Source organism: Rhipicephalus microplus, chromosome 5, assembly GCF_043290135.1.
Source record: "Rhipicephalus microplus isolate Deutch F79 chromosome 5, USDA_Rmic, whole genome shotgun sequence".
Lineage (NCBI taxonomy): Eukaryota > Metazoa > Arthropoda > Arachnida > Ixodida > Ixodidae > Rhipicephalus > Rhipicephalus microplus.
Window position 1 is genome coordinate 162,735,311 of NC_134704.1, and position 26,974 is coordinate 162,762,284.

Here is a 26,974-nt window from a genome sequence, read left to right on the forward strand (position 1 = left end):
GCTTACGGTAGCTGTTGCACACACGTGGTACCATGTTTTGCCTGGCCTTCTGTCGATGAAGCACAGCTAAAGAGAAAAGTCACTGTAGACAGACAAATAGGTAGATAGACAGATAGATGAAAATAGTAAGAAAGAGAACTTGACCCGGACGTGATTCGAACACGAGACTTTCTGATCTGGAGTCAGACGTGCTACCGTGTCGCCACCGAGTCCACTTAGTGTAGCCGTTCACACACACGTGGTAGCATGTTTTGCTCGGCCTTCTGTCGATGCAGCACAGATAAAGAGGCAAGTCATTAAAGACAGACAAATAAGTAGACAGACAGATGAAAATATTAAAAAAGAGAATTTGACCCGGACGTGACTCGAACACGCAACCTTCTGATCTGGAGTCGGACGCGCTACCAGTTCGCCACCGAGTCCGCTTAGGGTGGCCGTTCGCACACACGTGGTAGCATGTTTTCCTCGGCCTTCTATCGATGAAGCACAGGTGAAGAGACAAGTCCTTGTAGACAGACAAATAAGTAGATAGACAGATAGATGAAAATAATATAAAAAGAGAATTTGACCCGGACGTGATTCGAACACGCAACCTTCTGATCTGGAGTCAGACATGCTACCGTGTCGCAACCGAGTCCACTTAGTCTAGCCGTTCGCACACCCGCGGTAGCATGTTTTGCTCAGCCTTGAGCCGATGAAGTACAGGTAAAGAGACAAGTCAAAGTAGACAGACAAATAGGTACATAAACAGATAGATGAAAATTATAAAAAGAGAGTTTGCCCCGAACGTGATTCGAACTCGCAACCTTCTTATCTGGAGTCAGACGTGCTACGGTGTCGCCACCACGTGCTTTTAGGGTAGACGTTCGCACACACGTGGTAGCATGTTTTGCTCGGCCTTCTGTCGATGAAGCACAGCTAAAGAGAAGAGTCATTGTAGAGAGACAAATAAGTAGATAGACAGATAATGAAAATAGTAAAAAAGAGAACTTAACCCGGACGTGATTCAAACCCGCAACCTTCTGATCTGGCGTAAGACGTGCTAGCGTGTCGCCAACGCGTCCGTTTAGGGTAGCCGTTCGCACACACGTGGTACCGTGATTTGCTCGGCCTTCTGTCGATGAAGCACAGCTAAAGAGAAGAGTCATTGTAGGCAGACAAATAAGTAGATAGACAAATAGATGAAAATAGTAAAAAAGAGAACTTGACCCGCACGTGACTCGAACCCGTAACCTTCTGAACTGGAGTCAGACATGCTACGGTGTCGCCACCAAGTCCACTTAGTGTTGCCGTTCGCACTCACGCGGTAGCATGTTTTGTTCGTCCTTCGGTCGATGCAGCACAGGTAAAGAGACAAGTCATTGTAGACAGACAAATAAGTAGATTAAGAGATGAAAATGATAAAAAAGAGAATTTGACCCGGACGTGATTCGAACACGCAACCTTCTGATCTGGCGTCAGACGCGCTACCGATTCGCCACCGAGTACGCTTAGTGTAGCCGTTCGCCCACACATGGTAGCATGTTTTGCTCGGCCTTCTATCGATGAAGCACAGGTAAGAGACAAGTCATTGTAGACAGACAAATAGGTAGATAAACAGATAGATAAAAATAATAAAAAAGAGAATTTGACACGAACGTGATTCGAACACGCAATCTTCTGATCTGGAGTGAGACAGGCTACCATTGCGCCACCGAGTCCATTTAGGGTGGCCGTTCGCACACATGCGGTAGCAGGTTTTTCACGGCCTTCTGTCGACGAAGCACAGGTAAAGAACAAGTCATTGTAGAAGGACAAATAAGTAGATAGACAGATAGATGAAAATAACAAAAAGAGAATTCGACACGGACGTGATTAGAACACGCAACCTTCTGATCTGGAGTCAGACGTGCTAAGGTTGCGCCACCGAGTCCGCTTAGGGTAGCCGTTCGCACACACGCGGTAGCATGTTTTGCACGGCCTTCTGTCGACGAAGCGGAGGTAAAGAAACAAGTCATTGTAGAAGGACAAATAAGTAGACAGACAGATAGATGAAAATAATAAAAAGAGAATTAGACCCAGACGTGATTAGAACACGCAACCTTCTGATCTGGAGTCGGACGCGCTACCAGTTCACCACCGAGTCCGCTTAGGGTATCCGTTCGCACACACGTGGTAGCATGTTTTGCTCGGTCTTGTATCGAAGAAGCAAAGGTAAAGAGACAAGTCATTGTTGACAGACAAAGAAATAGATAGACAGATGAAAATAAGAAAAAAGAGAATTTGACCCGCACGCGGTTCCAACACGCAACCTTCTGATCTGGAGTCGGTTGCGCTACCAGTTCGCCACCGAGTCCGCTTAGGGTAGCTGTTGCACACACGTGGTACCATGTTTTGCCTGGCCTTCTGTCGATGAAGCACAGCTAAAGAGAAGAGTCACTGTACACAGACAAATAAGTAGATAGACAGATAGATGAAAATAGTAAGAAAGAGAACTTGACCAGGACGTGATTCGAACACGAGACCTTCTGGTCTGGAGTCAGACGTGCTACCTTGTCGCCACCGAGTCCACTTAGTGTAGCCGTTCACACACACGTGGTAGCATGTTTTGCTCGGCCTTCTGTCGATGCAGCACAGATAAAGAGGCAAGTCATTATAGACAGACAAATAAGTAGACAGACAGATGAAAATATTAAACAAGAGAATTAGACCCGGACGTGACTCGAACACGCAACCTTCTGATCTGGAGTCGGACGCGCTACCAGTTAGCCACCGAGTCCGCTTAGGGTGGCCGTTCGCACACACGTGGTAGCATGTTTTCCTCTGCCTTCTATCGATGAAGCACAGGTGAAGAGACAAGTCCTTGTAGACAGACAAATAAGTAGATAGACAGATAGATGAAAATAATATAAAAAGAGAATTTGACCCGGACGTGATTCGAACACGCAACCTTATGATCTGGAGTCAGACGTGCTACCGTGTCGCCATCAAGTCCACTTAGGGTAGCCGTTCGCACACACGCGGTAGCAAGTTTTGCTCGGCCTTCTGTCAATGAAGCACAGGTAATGAGATAAGTCATTGTAGAATGACAAATAAGTAGATAGACAGATAAAAATGACAAAAATGGAATTTGACCCAGACGTGATTCGAACACGCAACCTTCTGATCTGGAGTCAGACGTGGTACCGTTGCGCAAGCGAGTCCGCCTATAGGGTAGCACTTCGCACACACGCGGTAGCATGTTTTGCTCGGCCTTCTGTCGATGAAGCACAGGTAAAGAGACAAGTCATTGTAGACAGACAAATAAGCAGATAGACAGATAGATGAAAATAATAAAAAAAGAACTTAACACGGACGTGATTCGAACACGCAAACTTCTGATCTGGAGTCAGACGTGCTACTGTGTCGCCACCGAGTCCACTGAGCACAGCCGTTCGCACACACGCGGTAGCATGTTTTTCTCGGCCTTCTGTCGATGAAGCACAGGTAAAGAGACCAGTCAATGTAGAATGACAAATGGGTAGATAGACAGATAGTTGAAAATAATAAAATAAAGAATTTCACCCAGATGTGATTCGAACACGCAACCTTCTCGTCTGGAGTCTGACGCGCTTTCGTTGCGCCTCAGAGTCCGCTTAGGGTAGCCGTTCGCACACACGTGGTAGCATGTTTTGCTTGGCCTTCTGACGATGAAGCACAGCTAAACAGACAAGTCATTGTAGACAGACAAAAGAGTAGATAGACAGATAGATGAAAATAATAAAAAAGAGAATTTGACTTGGACGTGATTCGAACACTTAACCTTCTGATCTGGAGTCAGACGCGCTACCGTTTCGCCACCGATATCGCTAAGTGTAGCCGTTCGTACACACATGGTAGCATGTTTTTTCGGCCTTCTGTCGATGAATCTCAAGTAAAGAGACAAGTCATTGTAGACAGACAAAAGAGTAGATAGATAGATAGATGAAAAAATAAAAAAGAAAACTTAACCCGGACGTGATTCGAACACGCAACCTTCTGATCTGGAGTCAGACATGCTACCGTGTCGCAACCGAGTCCACTAAAGTCTAGCCGTTCGCACACACGCGGTAGCATGTTTTGCTCAGCCTTGAGCCGATGAAGTACAGGTAAAGAGACAAGTCAAAGTAGACAGACAAATAGGTAGATAAACAGATAGATGAAAATAATAAAAAGAAAATTTGACACGGACGTGATTCGAACACGAGACCTTCTGATCTGGAGTCAGACGTGCTACCATGTCGCCACCGAGTCGACTTAGTGTAGCCGTTCACACACACGTGGTAGCATGTTTTGCTCGGCCTTCTGTCGATGCAGCACAGATAAAGAGGCAAGTCATTATAGACAGACAAATAAGTAGACAGACAGATGAAAATATTAAACAAGAGAATTTGACCCGGACGTGACTCGAACACGCAACCTTCTGATCTGGAGTCGGACGCGCTACCAGTTCGCCACCGAGTCCGCTTAGGGTGGCCGTTCGCACACACGTGGTAGCATGTTTTCCTCGGCCTTCTATCGATGAAGCACAGGTGAAGAGACAAGTCCTTGTAGACAGACAAATAAGTAGATAGAAAGATAGATGAAAATAATATAAAAAGAGAATTTGACCCGGACGTGATTCGTACACGCAACCTTATGATCTGGAGTCAGACGTGCTACCGTGTCGCCATCAAGTCCACTTAGGGTAGCCGTTCGCACACACGCGGTAGCATGTTTTGCTCGGCCTTCTGTCGATGAAGCACCGGTAAAGAGATAAGTCATTGTAGAATGACAAATAAGTAGATAGACAGATAAAAATAACAAAAATGGAATTTGACCCAGACGTGATTCGAACACGCAACCTTCTGATCTGGAGCCAGACGTGGTACCGTTGCGCAACCGAGTCCGCCTATAGGGTAGCACTTCGCACACACGCGGTAGCATGTTTTGCTCGGCCTTCTGTCGATGAAGCACAGGTAAAGAGACAAGTCATTGTATACAGACAAATAAGCAGATAGACAGATAGATGAAAATAATAAAAAAGAACTTAACACGGACGTGATTCGAACACGCAAACTTCTGATCTGGAGTCAGACGTGCTACTGTGTCGCCACCGAGTCCACTGAGCACAGCCGTTCGCACACACGCGGTAGCATGTTTTTCTCGGCCTTCTGTCGATGAAGCACAGGTAAAGAGGCCAGTCAATGTAGAATGAACAAAGGGTAGATAGACAGATAGTTGAAAATAATAAAAGAAAGAATTTCACCCAGATGTGATTCGAACACGCAACCTTCTGATCTGGAGTGAGACAGGCTACCATTGCGCCACCGAGTCCATTTAGGGTGGCCGTTCGCACACATGCGGTAGCAGGATTTGCACGGCCTTCTGTCGACGAAGCACAGGTAAAGAACAAGTCATTGTAGACGGACAAATAAGTAGATAGACAAATAGATGAAAATAACAAAAAGAGAATTTGACACGGACGTGATTAAAACACGCAACCTTCTGATCTGGAGTCAGACGTGCTAAGGTTGCGCCACCGAGTCCGCTTAGGGTAGCCGTTCGCACACACGCGGTAGCATGTTTTGCACGGCCTTCTGTCGACGAAGCGGAGGTAAAGGAACAAGTCATTGTAAAAGGACAAATAAGTAGATAGACAGATAGATGAAAATAATAAAAAGAAAACTTCACACAGACGTGATTAGAACACGCAACCTTCTGTTATGGAGTCAGACGTGCTAAAGTTGCGCCACCGAGTCCGCTTAGGGTAGCCGTTCGCACACACGCGGTAGCATGTTTTGCACGGCCTTATGTCGATGAAGCACAGGTAAAGACACAAGTCATTGTAGACAGACATATAAGTAGACAGACAGATAGATGAAAATAATAAAAAGAGAATTTGACCCAGAGGTGATTAGAAAACGCAACCTTCTGATCTGGAGTCGGAAGCGCTAGCAGTTCACCACCGAGTCCGCTTAGGGTAGCCGTTCGCACACACGTGGTAGCATGTTTTGCTCGGTCTTCTATCGAAGAAGCACAGGTAAAGAGACAAGTCATTGTTGACAGACAAAGAAATAGATAGACAGATGAAAATAAGAAAAAAAGAGAATTTGACCAGCACGCGGTTCCAACACGCAACCTTCTGATCTGGAGTCGGACGCGCTACCGATTTGCCACAGAGTCCACTTAGTGTAGCCGTTCACACACACGTGGTAGCATGTTTTGCTCGGCCTTCTGTCGATGCAGCACAGATAAAGAGGCAAGTCATTATAGACAGACAAATAGGTAGACAGACAGATGAAAATATTAAAAAAGAGAATTCGACCCGGACGTGACTCGAACACGCAACCTTATGATCTGGAGTCAGACGCGCTACCGTTGCGCCACTGAGTCCGCTTAGGGTAGCCGTTCGCACAAATGTGGTAGCATGTTTTGCTCGGCCTTCCGTCGATGAATCCCAAGTAAAGGGACAAGTTATTGTAGACAGACAAATAAGTAGATATTCAGATAGATGAAAATAATAAAAAGAGAATTTGACCCAAACGTGATTCGAACACACAACCTTCTGATCTGAAGTCAGACGTGGTACCGTTGCGCCACCAAGTCCGCTTATAGGGTGGCCCTTCGCACACACGCGGTAGCATGTTTTGCTAGGCCTTCTGTCGATGAAGCACAAGTAAAGAGACAAGTCATTGTAGACAGACAAATAAGTAGATAGACAGGTAGTTGAACATAATAAAAAAGATAAATTGACCCGGACGTGATTCGAACACGCAACCTTCTGATATGGAGTCAGACGTGCTACCGTTGCGCCCCCGAGTCCGTTTAGGGTCGCCGTTCGCACACACGCGGTAGCATGTTTTGCACGGCCTTCTGTCGACGAAGCACAGGTGAAGGGACAAGTCATTGTAGAACAACAAATAAGTAGATACAAGATAGATGAAAATCATAAAAAGAGAATTTGACCCGCATGTGATTAGAACACGCAACCTTCTGATCTGGAGTCAGACGTGCTAAAGTTGCACCACCGAGTCCGTTTAAAGGTAGCCGTTCGCACACACGCGGTAGCATGTTTTGCTCGGCCTTCTGTCGATGAAGCACAGGTAAAGAGATAAGTCATTGTAGAATGACAAGTAAGTAGATAGACAGATAAAAATAATAAAAAAGAGAATTTGACCCAGACGTGATTCGAACACGCAACCAGGTGATCTGGGGTCAGACGTGCTACCGTATCGCCACCGAGTCCACTTAATGTAGGCGTTCGCACACACGCGGTAGCATGTTTTGCTCGGCCTTCTGTCGATGAAGCACAGGTAAAGAGACAAGTCATTGTAGACAGACAAATAGGTAGATAGACAGATGAAAATAATAAAAAAAGAATTTGACCCGGACGTCATTCGAACACGCGAACTTTTGATCTGGAGTCAGACGTGCTACTGTGTCGCCACCGAGTTAACTTATCGCAGCCGTTCGCGCACACGCCGTAGCATGTTTTGCTCAGCCTTGTGTCGATGAAGCACAGGTAAAGAGACAAGTCAATGTAGAATGACAAATAAGTAGATAGACAGATAAAAATAACAAAAAACAGAATTTGACCCACACATGGTACGAACATGCAAACTTCTGATCTGGAGTGTGACGCGCTAAAGTTGCGCCACCGAGTCCGCTTAGGGTAGCCGTTTGCACACACGCGGTAGCATGTTTTGCTCGGCCTTCTGTCGATGAAGCACAGGTAAAGAGACAAGTCATTGTAGACAGACAAATAAGTAGATATTCAGATAGATGAAAATAATAAAAAGAAAATTTGACCCAAACGTGATTCGAACACGCAACCTTCTGATCTGGAGTCAGACGTGGTACCGTTGCGCCACCGAGTCCGTTTAGGGTCGTTGTTCGTACATACGCGGTAAAATGTTTTGCACGGCCTTCTGTCGACGAAGCAAAGGTAAAAGGACAAGTCATTGTAGAAGGAGAAATAAGTAGATAAACAGATAGATGAAAATCATAAAAAGAGAATTTGACCCGGATGTGATTAGAACACGCAACCTTCTGATCTGGAGTCAGACGCGCTACCGTTGCGCCACCGAGTCCGCTTAGGGTAGCCGTTCGCACACACGTGGTAGCATGATTTGCTCGGCCTCCTGTCGATGAAGCACAGCTAAAGAGAAGTGTCATTGTAGGCAGACAAATAAGTAGATAGACAAATAGATGAAAATAATAAAAAAGAGAACTTCAACGGACGTGATTCGAACACGCAACCTTCTGATATGGAGTCAGACGTGCTACCGTATCGCCACCGAGTCCACTTAGTGTAGGCGTTCGCACACACGCGGTAGCATGTTTTGCTCGGCTTTCTGTCGTTGAAGCACAGGTAAAGAGACAAGTTATTGTAGAGAGACAAATTAGTAGATAGACAGATGAAAATAATAAAAAAGAGAATTTGACTCGGACGTCATTCGAAAACGCAACTTTCTGATCTGGTGTCAGACGCGCTACCGGTTTGCCACAGAGTCCACTTAGTGTAGCCGTTCACACACACGTGGTAGCATGTTTTGCTCGGCCTTCTGTCGATGCAGCACAGATAAAGAGGCAAGTCATTATAGACAGACAAATAGGTAGACAGACAGATGAAAATTATAAAAAAGAGAATTTGACCCGGACGTGACTCGAACACGCAACCTTCTGATCTGGAGTCGGACGCGCTACCAGTTCGCCACCGAGTCCGCTTAGGGTGGCCGCTCGCACACACGTGGTAGCATGTTTTGCTCGGCCTTCTATCGATGAAGCACAGGTGAAGAGACAAGTCCTTGTAGACAGACAAATAAGTAGATAGACAGGTAGATGAAAATAATATAAAAAGAGAATTTGACCCGGACGTGATTCGAACGCGCAACCTTATGATCTGGAGTCAGACGCGCTACCGTTGCGCCACCGGGTCCGCTTAGGGTAGCCGTTCGCACAAATGTGGTAGCATGTTTTGCTCGGCCTTCCGTCCATGAATCCCAAGTAAAGGGACAAGTTATTGTAGACAGACAAATAAGTAGATAAACAGATAGATGAAAATCATAAAAAGAGAATTTGACCCGCATGTGATTAGAACACGCGAACTTTTGATCTGGAGTCAGACGTGCTACTGTGTCGCCACCGAGTCAACTTATCGCAGCCGTTCGCACACACGCCGTAGCTTGTTTTGCTCGGCCTTGTGTCGATGAAGCACAGCTAAAGAGACAAGTCATTGTAGAATAACAAATATGTAGATAGACAGATAAAAATAACAAAAAAGAGAATTTGACCCGCACATGGTACGAACATGCAACCTTCTGATCTGGAGTATGACGCGCTAATGTTGCGCCACCGAGTCCGCTTAGGGTAGCTGTTTGCACACACGCGGTAGCATGTTTTGCTCGGCCTTCTGCCGATGAAGCACAGGTAAAGAGACAAGTCATTGTAGACGGACAAATAAGTAGATATTCAGATAGATGAAAATAATAAAAAGAAAATTTGACCTAAACGTGATTCGAACACGCAACCTTCTGATCTGGAGTCAGACGTGGTACCGTTGCGCCACCGAGTCCGTTTAGGGTCGTTGTTCGCACATACGCGGTAGAATGTTTTGCACGGCCTTCTGTCGACGAAGCAAAGGTAAAAGGACAAGTCATTGTAGAAGGAGAAATAAGTAGATAAACAGATAGATGAAAATCATAAAAAGAGAATTTGACCCGGATGTGATTAGAACACGCAACCTTCTGATCTGGAGTCAGACGCGCTACCGTTGCGCCACCGAGTCCGCTTAGGGTAGCCGTTCGCACACACGTGGTAGCATGATTTGCTCGGCCTCCTGTCGATGAAGCACAGCTAAAGAGAAGTGTCATTGTAGGCAGACAAATAAGTAGATAGACAAATAGATGAAAATAATAAAAAAGAGAACTTCAACGGACGTGATTCGAACACGCAACCTTCTGATATGGAGTCAGACGTGCTACCGTATCGCCACCGAGTCCACTTAGTGTAGGCGTTCGCACACACGCGGTAGCATGTTTTGCTCGGCTTTCTGTCGATGAAGCACAGGTAAAGAGACAAGTTATTGTAGAGAGACAAATTAGTAGATAGACAGATGAAAATAATAAAAAAGAGAATTTGACTCGGACGTCATTCGAAAACGCAACTTTCTGATCTGGTGTCAGACGCGCTACCGGTTTGCCACAGAGTCCACTTAGTGTAGCCGTTCACACACACGTGGTAGCATGTTTTGCTCGGCCTTCTGTCGATGCAGCACAGATAAAGAGGCAAGTCATTATAGACAGACAAATAGGTAGACAGACAGATGAAAATTATAAAAAAGAGAATTTGACCCGGACGTGACTCGAACACGCAACCTTCTGATCTGGAGTCGGACGCGCTACCAGTTCGCCACCGAGTCCGCTTAGGGTGGCCGCTCGCACACACGTGGTAGCATGTTTTGCTCGGCCTTCTATCGATGAAGCACAGGTGAAGAGACAAGTCCTTGTAGACAGACAAATAAGTAGATAGACAGGTAGATGAAAATAATATAAAAAGAGAATTTGACCCGGACGTGATTCGAACGCGCAACCTTATGATCTGGAGTCAGACGCGCTACCGTTGCGCCACCGGGTCCGCTTAGGGTAGCCGTTCGCACAAATGTGGTAGCATGTTTTGCTCGGCCTTCCGTCCATGAATCCCAAGTAAAGGGACAAGTTATTGTAGACAGACAAATAAGTAGATAAACAGATAGATGAAAATCATAAAAAGAGAATTTGACCCGCATGTGATTAGAACACGCGAACTTTTGATCTGGAGTCAGACGTGCTACTGTGTCGCCACCGAGTCAACTTATCGCAGCCGTTCGCACACACGCCGTAGCTTGTTTTGCTCGGCCTTGTGTCGATGAAGCACAGCTAAAGAGACAAGTCATTGTAGAATAACAAATATGTAGATAGACAGATAAAAATAACAAAAAAGAGAATTTGACCCGCACATGGTACGAACATGCAACCTTCTGATCTGGAGTATGACGCGCTAATGTTGCGCCACCGAGTCCGCTTAGGGTAGCTGTTTGCACACACGCGGTAGCATGTTTTGCTCGGCCTTCTGCCGATGAAGCACAGGTAAAGAGACAAGTCATTGTAGACGGACAAATAAGTAGATATTCAGATAGATGAAAATAATAAAAAGAAAATTTGACCTAAACGTGATTCGAACACGCAACCTTCTGATCTGGAGTCAGACGTGGTACCGTTGCGCCACCGAGTCCGTTTAGGGTCGTTGTTCGCACATACGCGGTAGAATGTTTTGCACGGCCTTCTGTCGACGAAGCAAAGGTAAAAGGACAAGTCATTGTAGAAGGAGAAATAAGTAGATAAACAGATAGATGAAAATCATAAAAAGAGAATTTGACCCGGATGTGATTAGAACACGCAACCTTCTTATCTGGAGTCAGACGCGCTACCGTTGCGCCACCGAGTCCGCTTAGGGTAGCCGTTCGCACACACGTGGTAGCATGATTTGCTCGGCCTCCTGTCGATGAAGCACAGCTAAAGAGAAGAGTCATTGTAGGCAGACAAATAAGTAGATAGACAAATAGATGAAAATAATAAAAAAGAGAACTTGAACGGACGTGATTCGAACACGCAACCTTCTGATATGGAGTCAGACGTGCTACCGTATCGCCACCGAGTCCACTTAGTGTAGGCGTTCGCACACACGCGGTAGCATATTTTGCTCGGCTTTCTGTCGATGAAGCACACGTAAAGAGACAAGTTATGGTAGAGAGACAAATTAGTAGATAGACAGATGAAAATAATAAAAAAGAGAATTTGACCCGGACGTGACTCGAACACGCAACCTTCTGATCTGGAGTCGGACGCGCTACCAGTTCGCCACCGAGTCCGCTTAGGGTGGCCGCTCGCACACACGTGGTAGCATGTTTTGCTCGGCCTTCTATCGATGAAGCACAGGTGAAGAGACAAGTCCTTGTAGACAGACAAATAAGTAGATAGACAGGTAGATGAAAATAATATAAAAAGAGAATTTGACCCGGACGTGATTCGAACGCGCAACCTTATGATCTGGAGTCAGACGCGCTACCGTTGCGCCACCGGGTCCGCTTAGGGTAGCCGTTCGCACAAATGTGGTAGCATGTTTTGCTCGGCCTTCCGTCGATGAATCCCAAGTAAAGGGACAAGTTATTGTAGACAGACAAATAAGTAGATAAACAGATAGATGAAAATCATAAAAAGAGAATTTGACCCGCATGTGAATAGAACACGCGAACTTTTGATCTGGAGTCAGACGTGCTACTGTGTCGCCACCGAGTCAACTTATCGCAGCCGTTCGCACACACGCCGTAGCTTGTTCTGCTCGGCCTTGTGTCGATGAAGCACAGGTAAAGAGACAAGTCATTGTAGACGGACAAATAAGTAGATATTCAGATAGATGAAAATAATAAAAAGAAAAGTTGACCTAAACGTGATTCGAACACGCAACCTTCTGATCTGGAGTCAGACGTGGTACCGTTGCGCCACCGAGTCCGTTTAGGGTCGTTGTTCGCACATACGCGGTAGAATGTTTTGCACGGCCTTCTGTCGACGAAGCAAAGGTAAAAGGACAAGTCATTGTAGAAGGAGAAATAAGTAGATAAACAGATAGATGAAAATCATAAAAAGAGAATTTGACCCGGATGTGATTAGAACACGCAACCTTCTGATCTGGAGGCAGACGCGCTACCGTTGCGCCACCGAGTCCGCTTAGGGTAGCCGTTCGCACACACGTGGTAGCATGATTTGCTCGGCCTCCTGTCGATGAAGCACAGCTAAAGAGAAGAGTCATTGTAGGGAGACAAATAAGTAGATAGACAAATAGATGAAAATAATAAAAAAGAGAACTTGAACGGACGTGATTCGAACACGCAACCTTCTGATATGGAGTCAGACGTGCTACCGTATCGCCACCGAGTCCACTTAGTGTAGGCGTTCGCACACACGCGGTAGCATGTTTTGCTCGGCTTTCTGTCGATGAAGCACAGGTAAAGAGACAAGTTATGGTAGAGAGACAAATTAGTAGATAGACAGATGAAAATAATAAAAAAGAGAATTTGACTCGGACGTCATTCGAAAACGCAACTTTCTGATCTGGTGTCAGACGCGCTACCGGTTTGCCACAGAGTCCACTTAGTGTAGCCGTTCACACACACGTGGTAGCATGTTTTGCTCGGCCTTCTGTCGATGCAGCACAGATAAAGAGGCAAGTCATTATAGACAGACAAATAGTTAGATAGACAGATAAAAATTATAAAAAAGAGAATTTGACCCGGACGTGACTCGAACACGCAACCTTCTGATCTGGAGTCGGACGCGCTACCAGTTCGCCACCGAGTCCGCTTAGGATGGCCGCTCGCACACACGTGGTAGCATGTTTTGCTCGGCCTTCTATCGATGAAGCACAGGTGAAGAGACAAGTCCTTGTAGACAGACAAATAAGTAGATAGACAGGTAGATGAAAATAATATAAAAAGAGAATTTGACCCGGACGTGATTCGAACGCGCAACCTTATGATCTGGAGTCAGACGCGCTACCGTTGCGCCACCGGGTCCGCTTAGGGTAGCCGTTCGCCCACACGTGGTAGCATGTTTTGCTCGGCCTTCTATCGATGAAGCACAGGTGAAGGGACAAGTTATTGTAGACAGACAAATAAGTAGATAAACAGATATATGAAAATCATAAAAAGAGAATTTGACCCGCATGTGAATAGAACACGCGAACTTTTGATCTGGAGTCAGACGTGCTACTGTCTCGCCACCGAGTCAACTTATCGCAGCCGTTCGCACACACTCCGTAGCTTGTTTTGCTCGGCCTTGTGTCGATGAAGCACAGCTAAAAAGACAAGTCATTGTAGAATAACAAATATGTAGATAGACAGATAAAAATAACAAAAAAGAGAATTTGACCCGCACATGGTACGAACATGCAACCTTCTGATCTGGAGTATGACGCGCTAATGTTGCGCCACCGAGTCCGCTTAGGGTAGCTGTTTGCACACACGCGGTAGCATGTTTTGCTCGGCCTTCTGCCGATGTAGCACAGGTAAAGAGACAAGTCATTGTAGACGGACAAATAAGTAGATATTCAGATAGATGAAAATAATAAATAGAAAATTTGACCCGAACGTGATTCGAACACGCAACCTTCTGATCTGGAGTCAGACATGGTACCGTTGCGCCACCGAGTCCGTTTAGGGTCGCCGTTCGCACATACGCGGTAGAATGTTTTGCACGGCCTTCTGTCGACGAAGCAAAGGTAAAAGGACAAGTCATTGTAGAAGGAGAAATAAGTAGATAAACAGATAGATGAAAATCATAAAAAGAGAACTTGACCCGGACGTGATTAGAACACGCAACCTTCTGATCTGGAGTCAGACGTGCTAAAGTTGCACCACCGAGTCCGCTTAAGGTAGCTGTTCGCACACACGCGGTTGCATGTTTTGCTCGGCCTTCTGTCAATGAAGCACAGGTAAAGAGATAAGTCATTGTAGAATGACAAGTAAGTAGATAGACAGATGAAAATAATAAAAAAGAAAATTTGACTCGGACGTTATTCGAAAACGCAACTTTCTGATCTGGTGTCAGACGCGCTACCGGTTTGCCACAGAGTCCACTTAGTGTAGCCGTTCACACACACGTGGTAGCATGTTTTGCTCGGCCTTCTGTCGATGCAGCACAGATAAAGAGGCAAGTCATTGTAGACAGCCAAATAAGTAGATAGACAGATAGATGAACATAATAAAAAAGATAAATTGACTCGGACGTGATTCGAACACGCAACCTTTTGATATGGAGTCAGACGTGCTACCGTTGCGCCCCGGAGTCCGTTTAGGGTCGCCGTTCGCACACACGCGGTAGCCTGTTTTGCACGGCCTTCTGTCGACGCAGCACAGGTAAAGGGACAAGTCATTGTAGAACAACAAATAAGTAGATAAACAGATAGATGAAAATCATAAAAAGAGAATTTGACCCGCACGTGATTAGAACACGCAACCTTCTGATCTGGAGTCAGACGTGCTAAAGTTGCACCACCGAGTCCGCTTAAGGTAGCTGTTCGCACACACGCGGTAGCATGTTTTGCTCGGCCTTCTGTCGATGAAGCACAGGTAAAGAGATAAGTCATTGTAGAATGACAAGTAAGTAGATAGACAGATAAAAATATAAAAAAGAGAATTTGACCCAGACGTGATTCGAACACGCAACCAGGTGATCTGGAGTCAGACGTGCTACCGTATCGCCACCGAGTCCACTTAATGTAGGCGTTCGCACACACGCGGTAGCATGTTTTGCCCGGCCTTCTGTCGATGAAGCACAGGTAAAGGGACAAGTCATTGTAGACAGACAATTAAGTAGATAGACAGATGAAAATAATAAAAAAGAGAATTTGACCCGGACGTCATTCGAACACGCGAACTTTTGATCTGGAGTCAGACGTGCTACTGTGTCGCCACCGAGTCAACTTATCGCAGCCGTTCGCACACACGCCGTAGCATGTTTGGCTCGGCCTTGTGTCGATGAAGCACAGCTAAAGAGACAAGTCATTGTAGAATGACAAATAAGTAGATAGACAGATAAAAACAACAAAAAAGAGAATTTGACCCGCACATCGTACGAACGTGCAACCTTCTGATCTGTAGTATGACGCGCTAAAGTTGCGCCACCGAGTCCGCTTAGGGTAGCCGTTTGCACACACGCGGTAGCATAATTTGCTCGGCCTTCTGTCGATGAAGCACAGGTAAAGAGACAAGTCATTGTAGACAGACAAATAAGTAGATATTCAGATAGATGAAAATATTAAATAGAAAATTTGACCCAAACTTGATTCGAACACGCAACCTTCTGATCTGGAGTCAGACGTGGTACCGTTGCGCCACCGAGTCCGTTTAGGGTCGCTGTTCGCACATACGCGGTAGAATGTTTTGCACGGCCTTCTTTCGACGAAGCAAAGGTAAAAGGACAAGTCATTGTAGAAGGAGAAATAAGTAGACAAACAGATAGATGAAAATTATAAAAAGAGAATTTGACCCGGATGTGATTAGAACACGCAACCTTCTGATCTGGGGTCAGACGTGCTACCGTTGCGCCACCGAGTCCGCTTAGGGTAGCCGTTCGCACAAATGTGGTAGCATGTTTTGCTGGGCTTTCTGTCGATGAAGCACATGTAAAGAGACAAGTCATTGTAGACAGACGAATAAGTAGATAGACAGATAATGAAAATAGTAAAAAAGAGAACTTAACCCGGACTTGATTCAAACCCGCAAACTTCTGATCTGGCGTCAGACGTGCTACCGTGTCGCCAACGCGTCCGTTTAGGGTAGCCGTTCGCACACACGTGGTAGCATGATTTGCTCGGCCTTCTGTCGATGAAGCACAGCTAAAGAGAAGAGTCATTGTAGGCAGACAAATAAGTAGATAGACAAATAGATGAAAATAATAAAAAAGAGAACTTGACCCGGGACGTGATTCGAACACGCAACCTTCTGATATGGAGTCAGATTTGCTTCCGTATCGCCACCGAGTCCACTTATTGTAGGCGTTCGCACACACGCGGTAGCATGTTTTGCTCGGTTTTCTGTCGATGAAGCACAGGTAAAGAGACAAGTTATTGTAGAGAGACAAATAAGTAGATAGACAGATGAAAATAATAAAAAAGAGAATTTGACTCGGACGTCATTCGAAAACGCAACTTTCTGATCTGGTGTCAGGTGCGCTACCGGTTTGCCACAGAGTCCACTTAGTGTAGCCGTTCCCACACGTGGTAGCATGTTTTGCTCGGCCTTCTGTCGATGCAGCACAGATAAAGAGGCAAGTCATTATAGACAGACAAATAAGTAGACAGACATATGAAATTATTAAAAAAGAGAATTTGACCCGAACGTGACTCGAACACGCAACCTTCTGATCTGGAGTCGGACGCGCTACCAGTTCGCCACCGAGTCCGCTTAGGGTGGCCGTTCGCACACACGTGGTAGCATGTTTTGCTCGGCCTTCTATCGATGAAGCACAGGTGAAGAGACAAGTCCTTGTAGACAGACAAATAAGTAGATAGACAGATAGATGAAAATAATATAAAAAGAGAATTTACCCGGACGTGATTCGAACACGCAACCTTATGATCTGGAGTCAGACGCGCTACCGTTGCGCCACCGAGTCCGCTTAGGGTAGCCGTTCTCACAAATGTGGTAGCATGTTTTGCTCGGCCTTCCGTCGATGAATCCCAAGTAAAGGGACAAGTCATTGTAGACAGACAAGTAAGCAGATATTCAGATAGATGAAAATAATAAAAAGAGAATTTGACCCAAACGTGATTCGAACATGCAACCTTCTGATCTGGAGTCAGACGTGGTACCGTGTCACCACCGAGTCCGTTTAGGGTCGCCGTTCGCACATACGCGGTACAATGTTTTGCACGGCCTTCTGTCGACGAAGCAAAGGTAAAAAGACAAGTCATTGTAGAAGGACAAATAAGTAGATAAACAGATAGATGAAAATCATAAAAGAGAATTTGACCCGGATGTGATTAGAACACGCAACCTTCTGATCTGGAGTCAGACGTGCTACCGTTTCGCCACCGAGTCCGCTTAGGATAGCCGTTCGCACAAATGTGGTAGCATGTTTCGCTCGGCCTTCCCTCGATGAAGCACATGTAAAGAGACAAGTCATTGTAGACAGACAAATAAGTAGATAGACAGATAATGAAAATAGTAAAAAAGAGAACTTAACCCGGACGTGATTCAAACCCGCAACCTTCTGATCTGGCGTCAGACGTGCTAGCGTGTCGCCAACGCGTCCGTTTAGGGTTGCCGTTCGCACACACGTGGTAGCATGATTTGCTCGGCCTTCTGTCGATGAAGCACAGCTAAAGAGAAGAGTCATTGTAGGCAGACAAATAAGTAGATAGACAAATAGATGAAGATAATAAAAAAGAGAACTTGACCCGGACGTGATTCGAACACGCAACCTTCTGATATGGAGTCAGACGTGCTACCGTGTCGCCACCGAGTCCACTTAGTGTAGGCGTTCGCACACACGCGGTAGCATGTTTTGCTCGGCTTTCTGTCGATGAAGCACAGGTATAGAGACAAGTTATTGTAGGCAGACAAATAAGTAGATAGACAGACGGAAATGATAAAAAAGAGAATTGACCCGGACGTGATTCGAACACGCAACCTTCTGATCTGGAGTCAGACGAGGTACCGTTGCGCCACCAAGTCCGCTCATAGGGTTTCCCTTCGCACACACGCGGTAGCATGTTTTGCTCGGCTTTGTGTCGATGAAGCACAGGTAAAGGGACAAGTCATTGTAGACAGCCAAATAGGTAGATAGACAGATAGATGAAAAAAAAGAAAATTTGACCCGGACGTGATTTGAACACGCAACCTTCTGATCTGGAGGCAGATGCGCTACCGTTGCGCCACCGAGTCCGCTTAGGGTAGTCGTTCGCACGAACGTGGTAGCATGTTTTGCTCGGCCTTCTGTCGATGAATCGCAAGTAAAGGGAAGAGTCATTGTGGAAGGACAAATAAGTAGATAAACAGATAGATGAAAATCATAAAAAGCGAATTTGACCCGGACATGATTAGAACATGCAACCTTCTGATCTGGAGTCAGACGTGCTAAAGTTGCACCACCGAGTCCGCTTAGTGTAGCCGTTCGCCCACACGTGGTAGCAGGTTTTGCTCGGCCTTCTATCGATGAAGCACAGGTAAAGAGACAAGTCATTGTAGAAAGACAAATAAGTAGATAGACAGATAAAAATAACAAAAAAGAGAATTTGACGCAGACGGGATTCGAACACCTATCCTTTTCATCTGGAGTCAGACGTGGTACATTTGCGCAACCGAGTCCGCCTATCGGGTAGCCCTTCGCACACGCCGTAGCATGTTTTGCTCGGCCTTCTGTCGATGAAGCACAGGTAAAGAGACAAGCCATTGTAGAATGACAAATAGGTAGACAGACAGATACATTAAAATAATAAAAAAGAGAATTTAACCCGAACGTGATTCGAACACGCAACCTTCCCAGCTGGAGTCAGACGCGCTACTGTTGCGCCACCAAGTCCGTTCAAGGTAGCCGTTCGCACACACGCGGTAGCATGTTTTGCACGGCCTTCAGTTGAGGAAGCACAGGTAAAGAGACAAGTCATTGTAGACAGACAAATAAGTAGATAGACAGATAGTTGAAAATAATAAAAGAAAGAATTTCACCCAGACGTGATTCGAACACGCAACCTTCTGATCTGGAGTCTGACGCGCTATCGTTGTGCCTCAGAGTCCGCTTAGGGCAGCCGTTCGCACACACGTGGTGGCATGTTTTTCTCGGCCTTCTGTCGATGAATCCCGGGTAAAGAGACAAGTCATTGTAGACAGACAAAAGAGTAGATAGACAGATAGATGAAAAAATAAAAAAAGAACTTGACCCGGACGTGATTCGAACACGCAACCTTCTGATCGGGAGTCAGACATGCTACCGTGTCGCCACCGAGTCCACTTAGTCTGGCCGTTCGCACACACGCGGTAGCATGTTTGCTCGGCCTTGAGTCGATGAAGTACAGGTAAAGAAACAAGTCAAAGTAGACAGACAAATAGGTAGATAAACAGATAGATGAAAATAATAAAAAAGAGAATTTGACTGAACGTGATTCGAACTCGCAAACTTCTTATCTGGTTCAGACGTGCTACCGTGTCGTCACCACGTGCGTTTAGGGTAGACGTTCGCACACACACGGTAGCATGTTTTGCTCGGCCTTGAGTCGATGAAGTACAGGTAAAGAGACAAGTCAAAGTAGACTGACAAATAGGTAGATAAACAGATAGATGAAAATAATAAAAAAGAGAATTTGACCCGAACGTGATTCGAACTCGCAACCTTCTGATCTGGCGTCAGACGTGCTAGCGTGTCGCCAACGCGTCCGTTTAGGTTAGCCGTTCGCACACACGTGGTAGCATGATTTGCTCGGCCTTCTGTCGATGAAGCACAGCTAAAGAGAAGAGTCATTGTAGGCAGACAAATAAGTAGATAGACAAATAGATGAAAATAGTAAAAAAGAGACCTTGACCCGCACGTGACTCGAACCCGTAACCTTCTGAACTGGAGTCAGACGTGCTACCGTGTCGCCACCGAGTCCACTTAGTGTAGCCGTTCGCAGTTACGCGGTAGCATGTTTTGTTCGTCCTTATCTCGATGCAGCACAGGTAAAGAGACAAGTCATTGTAGACAGACAAATAAGTAGATTGACAGATTAAAATGATAAAAAAGAGATTTGACCCGGACGTGATTTGAACACGCAACCTTCCGATCTGGCGTCAGACGCGCTACCGGTTCGCCACCGAGTCCGCTTAGTGTAGCCGTTCGCCCACACGTGGTAGCATGTTTTGCTCGGCCTTCTATTGATGAAGCTCAGGTAAAGAGACAAGTCATTGTAGACAGACAAATAGGTAGATAAACAGATAGATGAAAATAATCAAAAAGAGAATTTGACCCGAACGCGATTCGAACACGCAACCTTCTGATCTGGAGTCAGACGGGCTACCATTGCGCCACCGAGTCCGCTTAGGGTAGCCGTTCACACACACGCGGTAGCATGTTTTGCACGGCCTTCTGTCGACGAAGCAGAGGTAAAGGAACAAGTCATTGTAGAAGAACAAATAAGAAGATAGACAGATAGATGAAAATAATAAAAAGAGAATTTGACACGGACGTGATTAGAACACGCAACCTTCTGTTACGGAGTCAGACGTGCTAAAGTTGCACAACCGAGTCCGCTTAGGGTAGCCGTTCGCACACACGCGGTAGCATGTTTTGCACGGCCTTATGTCGATGAAGCACAGGTAAAGAGACAAGTCATTGTAGACAGATAAATAAGTAGACAGAGAGATAGATGAAAATAACAAAAAGAGAATTTGACCCAGACGTGATTAGAACACGCAACCTTCTGATCTGGAGTCGGACGCGCTACCAGTTGACCACCGAGTCCGCTTAGGGTAGCCGTTCGCACACACGTGGTAGCATGTTATGCTCGGTCTACTATCGAAGAAGCACAGGTAAAAAGACAAGTCATTGTTGACAGACAAAGAAATAGATAGACAGAAGAAAATAACCAAAAACAGAATTTGACCCGCACGCGGTTCCAACACGCAACCTTCTGATCTGGAGTCGGACGCGCTACCAGTTCGCCACCGAGTCCGCTTAGGGTAGCAGTTGCACACACGTGGTACCATGTTTTGCCTGGCCTTCTGTCGATGAAGCACAGCTAAAGAGAAGAGTCACTGTAGACAGACAAATAAGTAGATAGACAGATAGATGAAAATAGTAAAACAGAGAACTTGACCCGGACGTGGTTCGAACACGAGACCTTCTGATCTGGAGTCAGACGTGCTACCGTGTCGCCACCGAGTCCACTTAGTGTAGCCGTTCACACACACGTAGTAGCATGTTTTTCTCGGCCTTCTGTCGATGCAGCACAGATAAAGAGGCAAGTCATTATAGACAGACAAATAAGTAGACAGACAGATGAAAATATTAAAAAAGAGAATTGGACCCGGACCTGACTCGAACACGCAACCTTCTGATCTGGAGTCGGACGCGCTACCAGTTCGCCACCGAGTCCGCTTAGGGTGGCCGTTCGCACACACGTGGTAGCATGTTTTGCTCGGCCTTCTATCGATGAAGCACAGGTGAAGAGACAAGTTATTGTAGACAGACGAATAAGTAGATAGACAGATAGATGAAAATAATATAAAAAGAGATTTTGACACAGATGTGATTCGAACACGCAACCTTCTGATCTGGAGTCAGACGTGGTACCGTTGCGCAACCGAGTCCGCCTATAGGGTAGCACTTCGCACACACGCGGTAGCATGTTTTGCTCGGCCTTCTGTCGATGAAGCACTGGTAAAGAGACAAGTCATTGTAGACACACAAATAAGTAGATAGACAGATAGATGAAAATATTAAAAAAGAGAACTTAACACGGACGTGATTCGAACACGCAAACTTCTGATCTGGAGTCAGACGTGCTACTGTGTCGCCACCGAGCCCACTGAGCGCAGACGTTCGCACACACGCGGTAGCATGTTTTATTCGGCCTACCGTCGATGAATCCCAAGTAAAAGGACAAGTCATTGTAGACAGACAAATAAGTAGATATTCAGATAGATGAAAATATTAAAAAGAGAATTTGACCCAAACGTGATTCGAACACACAACCTTCTGATCTGGAAACAGACGTGGTACCGTTGCGCCAACAAGTCCGCTTATAGGGTTGCCCTTCGCACACACGCGGTAGCATGTTTTGCTCGGCCTTCTGTCGATGAAGCACAAGTAAAGAGACAAGTCATTGTAGACAGACAAATAAGTAGATAGACAGATAGATGAACATAATAAAAAAGAGAACTTGACCCGGACGTGATTCGAACACGCAACCTTCTGATCTGGAGTCAGACGTGCAACCATTGTGCCGCCGAGTCCGTTTAGGGTCGCCGTTCGCACACACGCGGTAGCATGTTTTGCACGGCCTTCTGTCGATGCAGCACAAGTAAAGAGACAAGTCATTGTAGGCAGACAAATAAGTAGATAGACAGATGAAAACGATAAAAAAGAGTATTGACCCGGACGTGATTCAAACACGAAACCTTCTGATCTGGAGTCAGACGCGCTACCGGTTCGCCACCGAGTCCGCTTAGTGTAGCCGTTCGCCCAGACGTGGTAGCAGGTTTTGCTTGGCCTTCTATCGTATAAGCACAGGTAAAGAGACAAGTCATTGTAGAATGACAAATAAGTAGATAGACAGATAAAAATAACAAAAAAGAGAATTTGACGCAGACGGGATTCGAAAACCTATCCTTCTCATCTAGACTCAGACGTGGTACCGTTGCGCAACCGAGTCCGCCTATAGGTTAGCCCTTCGCACACGCCGCAGCATGTTTTGCTCGGCCTTCTGTCGATGAAGCACAGTTAAAGAAGCCATTGTAGAATGACAAATAGGTAGACAGACAGATACATTAAAATAATAAAAAAGAGAATTTACCCCAACGTGATTCGAACACGCAACCTTCCGATCTGGAGTCAGACGCGCCACTGTTGCGCCACCAAGTCCGTTTAGGGTAGCCGTTCGCACACACGCGGTAGCATGTTTTGCACGGCCTTCAGTTGAGGAAGCACAGGTAAAGAGACAAGTCATTGTAGACAGACAAATAAGTAGATAGACAGATAGTTGAAAATAATAAAATTAAGAATTTCACCCAGACGTGATTCGAACACGCAACCTTCTGATCTGGAGTCTGACGCGCTATCGTTGTGCCTCAGAGTCCGCTTAGGGTAGCCGTTCGCACACACGTGGTAGCATGTTTTGCTTGGCCTTCTGACGATGACGCACAGCTAAAGAGACAAGTCATTGTAGACAGACAAAATAGCAGATAGACAGATAGATGAAAATAATAAAAAAGAGAATGACTTCGACGTGATTTGAACACTTAACCTTCTGATCTGGAGTCAGACGCGCTACCGTTTCGCCACCGAGTCCGCTTAGTGTAGCAGTTCGTACACACGTGGTAGCATGTTTTTCTCGGCCTTCTGTCGATGAATCCCAGGTAAAGAGACAAGTCATTGTAGACAGACAAAAGAGTAGATAGACAGATAGATGAAAAAATAAAAAGAGAACTTGACCCGGACGTGATGCGAACACGCAACCTTCTGATCTGGAGTCAGACATGCTACCGTGTCGCCACCGAGTCCACTTAGTCTGGCCGTTCGCACACACGCGGTAGCATGTTTTGCTCGGCCTTGAGTCGATGAAGTACAGGTAAAGAAACAAGTCAAAGTAGACAGACAAATAGGTAGATAAACAGATAGATGAATATAATAAAAAAGAGAATTTGACCCGAACGTGATTCGAACTCGCAACCTTCTGATCTGGCGTCAGACGTGCTAGCGTGTCGCCAACGTGTCCGTTTAGGGTAGCCGTTCGCACACACGTGGTAGCATGATTTGCTCGGCCTTCTGTCAATGAAGCACAGCTAAAGAGAAGAGTCATTGTAGGCAGACAAATAAGTAGATAGACAATTAGATGAAAATAGTAAAAAAGAGAACTTGACCCGCACGTGAATCGAACCCGTAACCTTCTGAACTGGAGTCAGACATGCTACCGTGTCGCCACCGAGTCCACTTAGTGTAGCCGTTCGCACTCACGCGGTAACATGTTTTGTTCGTCCTTCTCTCGATGCAGCACAGGTAAAGAGACAAGTCATTGTAGACAGACAAATAAGTAGATTGACAGATGAAAATGATAAAAAAGAGATTTGACCCGGACGTGATTCGAACACGCAACCTTCTGATCTGGCGTCAGACGCGCTACCGGTTCGCCACCGAGTCCGCTTATTGTAGCCGTTCGCCCACACGTGGTAGCATGTTTTGCTCGGCCTTCTATCGATGAAGCACAGGTGAAGAGACAAGTCAATGTAGACAGGCAAATAAGTAGATAGACAGATAGATGAAAATAATATAAAAAAAGATTTTGACCGAGACGTGATTCGAACACGCAACTTTCTGATCTGGAGTCAGACGTGGTACCGCTGCGCAACCGAGTCCACCTATAGGGTAGCACTTCGCACACACGCGGTAGCATGTTTTGCTCGGCCTTTTGTCGATGAAGCACAAGTAAAGAGACAAGTCATTGTAGACAGACAAATAAGTAGATAGACAGATAGATGAACATAATAAAAAAGATAACTTGACCCAGACGTGATTCGAACACGCAACCTTCTGATATGGAGTCAGACGTGCTACCGTTGCCCCAACGAGTCCGTTTAGGGTCGTCGTTCGCACACACGCGGTAGCATGTTTTGCTCGGCTTTCTGTCGATGAAGCACAGGTAAAGAGACAAGTCATTGTAGAGAGACAAATAAGTAGATAGACAGATGAAAATAATAAAAAAGAGAATTTGACCCGGACGTCATTCGAACACGCAACTTTCTGATCTGTGTCAGACGCGCTACCGGTTTGCCCCAGAGTCCGCTTAGGGTTGCCGTTCGCACACACGTGTTAGAATTTTTGGTCGGCCTTCTATCGATGAATCAAAGGTAAAGAGACAAGTCATTGTAGGCAGCCAAATAGGTAGATAGACAGATAGATGAAAATAATAAAAAACAGAACTTGACCCGGACGTGATTCGAACACGCAACCTTCTGATCTGGAGTCAGACGTGCAACCATTGTGCCGCCGAGTCCGTTTAGGGTCGCCGTTCGCACACACGCGGTAGCATGTTTTGCACGGCCTTCTGTCGATGCAGCACAAGTAAAGAGACAAGTCATTGTAGGCAGACAAATAAGTAGATAGACAGATGAAAACGATAAAAAAGAGTATTGACCCGGACGTGATTCAAACACGAAACCTTCTGATCTGGAGTCAGACGCGCTACCGGTTCGCCACCGAGTCCGCTTAGTGTAGCCGTTCGCCCAGACGTGGTAGCAGGTTTTGCTTGGCCTTCTATCGTATAAGCACAGGTAAAGAGACAAGTCATTGTAGAATGACAAATAAGTAGATAGACAGATAAAAATAACAAAAAAGAGAATTTGACGCAGACGGGATTCGAAAACCTATCCTTCTCATCTAGACTCAGACGTGGTACCGTTGCGCAACCGAGTCCGCCTATAGGTTAGCCCTTCGCACACGCCGCAGCATGTTTTGCTCGGCCTTCTGTCGATGAAGCACAGTTAAAGAAGCCATTGTAGAATGACAAATAGGTAGACAGACAGATACATTAAAATAATAAAAAAGAGAATTTACCCCAACGTGATTCGAACACGCAACCTTCCGATCTGGAGTCAGACGCGCCACTGTTGCGCCACCAAGTCCGTTTAGGGTAGCCGTTCGCACACACGCGGTAGCATGTTTTGCACGGCCTTCAGTTGAGGAAGCACAGGTAAAGAGACAAGTCATTGTAGACAGACAAATAAGTAGATAGACAGATAGTTGAAAATAATAAAATTAAGAATTTCACCCAGACGTGATTCGAACACGCAACCTTCTGATCTGGAGTCTGACGCGCTATCGTTGTGCCTCAGAGTCCGCTTAGGGTAGCCGTTCGCACACACGTGGTAGCATGTTTTGCTTGGCCTTCTGACGATGACGCACAGCTAAAGAGACAAGTCATTGTAGACAGACAAAATAGCAGATAGACAGATAGATGAAAATAATAAAAAAGAGAATGACTTCGACGTGATTTGAACACTTAACCTTCTGATCTGGAGTCAGACGCGCTACCGTTTCGCCACCGAGTCCGCTTAGTGTAGCAGTTCGTACACACGTGGTAGCATGTTTTTCTCGGCCTTCTGTCGATGAATCCCAGGTAAAGAGACAAGTCATTGTAGACAGACAAAAGAGTAGATAGACAGATAGATGAAAAAATAAAAAGAGAACTTGACCCGGACGTGATGCGAACACGCAACCTTCTGATCTGGAGTCAGACATGCTACCGTGTCGCCACCGAGTCCACTTAGTCTGGCCGTTCGCACACACGCGGTAGCATGTTTTGCTCGGCCTTGAGTCGATGAAGTACAGGTAAAGAAACAAGTCAAAGTAGACAGACAAATAGGTAGATAAACAGATAGATGAATATAATAAAAAAGAGAATTTGACCCGAACGTGATTCGAACTCGCAACCTTCTGATCTGGCGTCAGACGTGCTAGCGTGTCGCCAACGTGTCCGTTTAGGGTAGCCGTTCGCACACACGTGGTAGCATGATTTGCTCGGCCTTCTGTCAATGAAGCACAGCTAAAGAGAAGAGTCATTGTAGGCAGACAAATAAGTAGATAGACAATTAGATGAAAATAGTAAAAAAGAGAACTTGACCCGCACGTGAATCGAACCCGTAACCTTCTGAACTGGAGTCAGACATGCTACCGTGTCGCCACCGAGTCCACTTAGTGTAGCCGTTCGC

The 26,974-nt window shown here is 45.8% G+C and overlaps 13 non-coding genes across 13 annotated transcripts; all 13 read right to left on the bottom strand.

Annotated features, from left to right (window-relative positions):
• Window positions 1-6,300: 6,300 nt before the first annotated feature.
• On the bottom strand, window positions 6,301-6,372 carry TRNAW-CCA (transfer RNA tryptophan (anticodon CCA)). Its single transcript has one exon. It is a non-coding gene; the product is annotated as a tRNA-Trp (tRNA).
• Window positions 6,373-7,784: 1,412 nt separating this feature from the next.
• TRNAW-CCA (transfer RNA tryptophan (anticodon CCA)) lies at window positions 7,785-7,856 on the bottom strand. The gene has a single exon. It is a non-coding gene; the product is annotated as a tRNA-Trp (tRNA).
• Window positions 7,857-7,997: 141 nt separating this feature from the next.
• On the bottom strand, window positions 7,998-8,069 carry TRNAW-CCA (transfer RNA tryptophan (anticodon CCA)). Its single transcript has one exon. It is a non-coding gene; the product is annotated as a tRNA-Trp (tRNA).
• A 776-nt stretch (window positions 8,070-8,845) lies between these two features.
• TRNAW-CCA (transfer RNA tryptophan (anticodon CCA)) lies at window positions 8,846-8,917 on the bottom strand. The gene has a single exon. It is a non-coding gene; the product is annotated as a tRNA-Trp (tRNA).
• Window positions 8,918-9,694: 777 nt separating this feature from the next.
• TRNAW-CCA (transfer RNA tryptophan (anticodon CCA)) lies at window positions 9,695-9,766 on the bottom strand. Its single transcript has one exon. It is a non-coding gene; the product is annotated as a tRNA-Trp (tRNA).
• A 776-nt stretch (window positions 9,767-10,542) lies between these two features.
• Window positions 10,543-10,614, bottom strand: TRNAW-CCA (transfer RNA tryptophan (anticodon CCA)). The gene has a single exon. It is a non-coding gene; the product is annotated as a tRNA-Trp (tRNA).
• Window positions 10,615-12,029: 1,415 nt separating this feature from the next.
• Window positions 12,030-12,101, bottom strand: TRNAW-CCA (transfer RNA tryptophan (anticodon CCA)). Its single transcript has one exon. It is a non-coding gene; the product is annotated as a tRNA-Trp (tRNA).
• A 1,415-nt stretch (window positions 12,102-13,516) lies between these two features.
• Window positions 13,517-13,588, bottom strand: TRNAW-CCA (transfer RNA tryptophan (anticodon CCA)). Its single transcript has one exon. It is a non-coding gene; the product is annotated as a tRNA-Trp (tRNA).
• A 564-nt stretch (window positions 13,589-14,152) lies between these two features.
• Window positions 14,153-14,224, bottom strand: TRNAW-CCA (transfer RNA tryptophan (anticodon CCA)). Its single transcript has one exon. It is a non-coding gene; the product is annotated as a tRNA-Trp (tRNA).
• Window positions 14,225-17,117: 2,893 nt separating this feature from the next.
• Window positions 17,118-17,189, bottom strand: TRNAW-CCA (transfer RNA tryptophan (anticodon CCA)). Its single transcript has one exon. It is a non-coding gene; the product is annotated as a tRNA-Trp (tRNA).
• A 989-nt stretch (window positions 17,190-18,178) lies between these two features.
• TRNAW-CCA (transfer RNA tryptophan (anticodon CCA)) lies at window positions 18,179-18,250 on the bottom strand. The gene has a single exon. It is a non-coding gene; the product is annotated as a tRNA-Trp (tRNA).
• Window positions 18,251-18,388: 138 nt separating this feature from the next.
• Window positions 18,389-18,460, bottom strand: TRNAW-CCA (transfer RNA tryptophan (anticodon CCA)). The gene has a single exon. It is a non-coding gene; the product is annotated as a tRNA-Trp (tRNA).
• Window positions 18,461-20,513: 2,053 nt separating this feature from the next.
• TRNAW-CCA (transfer RNA tryptophan (anticodon CCA)) lies at window positions 20,514-20,585 on the bottom strand. The gene has a single exon. It is a non-coding gene; the product is annotated as a tRNA-Trp (tRNA).
• Between the last annotated feature and the right edge of the window lie 6,389 nt (window positions 20,586-26,974).